General features: G+C 45.9%; 1 long non-coding RNA gene across 1 annotated transcript; it reads right to left on the bottom strand.

The window, feature by feature from the left end:
- Window positions 1–1088: 1088 nt before the first annotated feature.
- LOC143421335 (uncharacterized) lies at window positions 1089–2042 on the bottom strand. Its single transcript, XR_013100969.1, has 3 exons — window positions 1843–2042; window positions 1682–1762; window positions 1089–1610 (listed from the first exon to the last, which is right to left on the bottom strand). It is a non-coding gene; the product is annotated as an uncharacterized LOC143421335 (long non-coding RNA).
- Between the last annotated feature and the right edge of the window lie 924 nt (window positions 2043–2966).

Here is a 2966-nt window from a genome sequence, read left to right as displayed (position 1 = left end):
AACACACAATTATTTACACACACATCTCTCTCTCTAAAATATAAATATATCTATCTCTCTCTCTCTCTCATATATATATATATATATATATATATATATATATATATATATATGTATATATATATATATATATATATATATATATGTATATATATATATATATATATATCTTGCAGTACAACTGCCCACATTCAGAGATTAATAACACAAACAGTATTATTACCATCATTTAAACTAATACAATAAGTTCTTAATCTGAGGTTATAATTAACTTACCTATTGCAATGTGCAGGCGATGTCTGAAGCATGAAAGTCTGGTCCAGTTGTTGAGTGCGACGGCTTTCACAATGTTGGCCCCGTTGTCAGTCGTCACACACACTTGTTTTTCCTCCTGAAGATTCCACGAGCTGAGGAACTCTTTTAAGACTCTGGCTATATTTTCCCAGTATGGTCCTCGGGGAAGAAACATGTTTCGAGGCACTTGTTTTGTAGCTCCCAGTCTTTGTCCACATAATGTATTGTGAGGCTCATGTAGGGGTCTGATGTTCGGCTTGACCACATGTCCATGGTGGACGCAAAAAACTCCACCGAAGATAACGCATTTGACACCTCAGTACGGATCTCTTCATATAAAGCAGGTGTGACCAAGTGGTCGGCGGGGTTATGAACAAAATAAATTGACAACGCCACCCAGGGGAATTGCACCCCCAGGAAATATATTTAAGAAAAATAGATAAAAGGAATAAAAGAAGACCGCATAGATTCAAGGATGCACACTGAGGCAGGTTGGCTTCCAATATTAAAACAGTTTTATTTATAGAAATGAATAAAATATTATAAATAATATTTTATAAATAAAATATTAAAGGTCAAGATGTAGCATCATTATTGACAGTGTCCTACAGTAAAAATAAAACCATCGTGGAACTTGGACTTACCAGCAGCCGTGGAACCAAAAGGAAATCACACAAAAAGAATCACTGCAGACCACCCAGTGCTGTACAAAAGAAAGTGTGAAAACGACCCACCACCTGAGGTCCCAGGGCCACTGGCTCGTCCTCCTTCACTGAAATAAACACAGAAAAATATGTTAAAAGAATAAGAGGACACTGAGCGTCAGGCTCGCTACAAATCATAAAAAGACTAAAACACACTTTAATAAAAGAAATCACACACACACACACACACACACACACACACACACACACACACACACACACACACACACACACACACACACACACAGGAAAGGCTTATTCCCCACGGGTCAAACTACCACTCGTGCTGGTAATAATTATTCTCAGGCGTAGGCCGGTCTGGCTCCCCACCGGCTGAGACCGGCCACCCAGGCGATTTAGAGTCCCAGCACGACACTCGGGCAGAGAATCACTTCAGCCCGATCACAGAAGCGTGGGTACGAGCAACAGTCCAGGGTAAAATAGAACACCAGGCGAACCCAAAAAAAGGTAAGCCTACTTAATAAAAACAAGATAAGACAAGACAGCAGACTCCACCAAGGAGGAGTTCACAACAGCAGCTGAGAAGGCAGTTCACTCTTCCAATTTAGGTTGGGCAATTTGTCATGGAGGGGTGAGTACAGCAGTGAAACCCTGAAACAGATAAATGTAACCTTAAACTCTTATAGCTATGAATGCTAATAAAAGTAGTTCTAACGGCTTACCCCAGGACCGGAGGCACTATACTCTCATTGGTGGAGATAACACGAACACCTCTCTCCGCAATGGCAGAATTAAACAGACTGCTGCGCTACAACAGGCCGGAAAAGTATATTAACACAAATTCCAGTATTCGGAGGGAATCTGAGGTTAAGCGAGAGCATACCTGTAGCTGTCATATAATCGGCTCTTGCTGATCAGTCCGTCGCAGTACGCCAGCATTTACTGCTGTATCGCACCAGAAGCTCAGGAGGGATTAATCCAACAAAACATCGGCTTAGCTTTATACGGGCTAGCGCCACCCTGCAATCAATGTGCAGGTGGGTTCCCAATTAACCCAATCACCTGATACAAGGAGCGAGTGCAGCGGAAAGAGAGCGAGGGTGGTAGAGCGAGCGAGAGAGAATGAGAGAAGAAAAAAACGGAAGGCGAGTAGCCCATCTGGCTACATCCACCCCCCTTTTTTTTTGTATTGGCGCCCCGACAATAACTCAAGGAACCTAACACCATGGCCTGAATATGGCAAGCTGAGCATTAGCAACTGACGCAGATTCAACAGGGCGTGGCAAGTGATAAACATTTGAGTGCTGACCAGCTGTTGAACATGCTGTTCTCCGCAAATGTGGCCCACTCACCTCAGACTGTTCAACAGAGCCCGAGGGACACCTGTGGGAGCAGAGGTCGAGGGTGCTACAATCACACTGGGAGTAGACCTGAGCTCCACCGATGGAACTCTAGAGGCATCGGGAAGTGACACCACAGGTGCTACAGGGTGTGAGGGTACCTCAGGGACAAGGAGCCACAACTCGTCGTCACTCAGAGAGGTCTGCTCTGAGTCAGCGGGTACAGGTGGGGGTGGAACCGGTGGACCAGGTGTAGGCGGGTCTAGGCTGACCTGTGCCTTTAACATGTCACGGTGGACATGTCGAACCTTCTCCAAGTCTCCCACGGGGGCAATGGTATAAACAGCCCCGTTCTCTTGGGGTGCCCTCAACACCTGATAGACCACAGAGCTCCAAAGGTCCTGGATCTTGTGCCGGCCCCGGGCGCTGTGATCTCGAAGATACACCAGCTGACCGACCTTTAAAGGAACAGGGTGGACTCTCTGGTCATGCCGTTCCTTACGACGGTCAGCGGCCAGCGACAACCGTGCCCGAGCTCCCTCAAAAGCCACCATTATCCTGGCTTGGTGCTCGGCCACCCAGTCCTGTACTTCTCCAGGCACTGGGTCCTGAACGCGGCCTAGAAGGAAATCAATAGGCAGCCTAGGATCCCTGCCAAACATCAAGA

Source organism: Maylandia zebra, linkage group LG12 (genome assembly GCF_041146795.1).
Source record: "Maylandia zebra isolate NMK-2024a linkage group LG12, Mzebra_GT3a, whole genome shotgun sequence".
In the NCBI taxonomy this organism is placed as follows: domain Eukaryota; kingdom Metazoa; phylum Chordata; class Actinopteri; order Cichliformes; family Cichlidae; genus Maylandia; species Maylandia zebra.
Note: the sequence above shows the minus strand (reverse complement) of the source record. Positions and strands in the feature narration are given on the sequence as shown.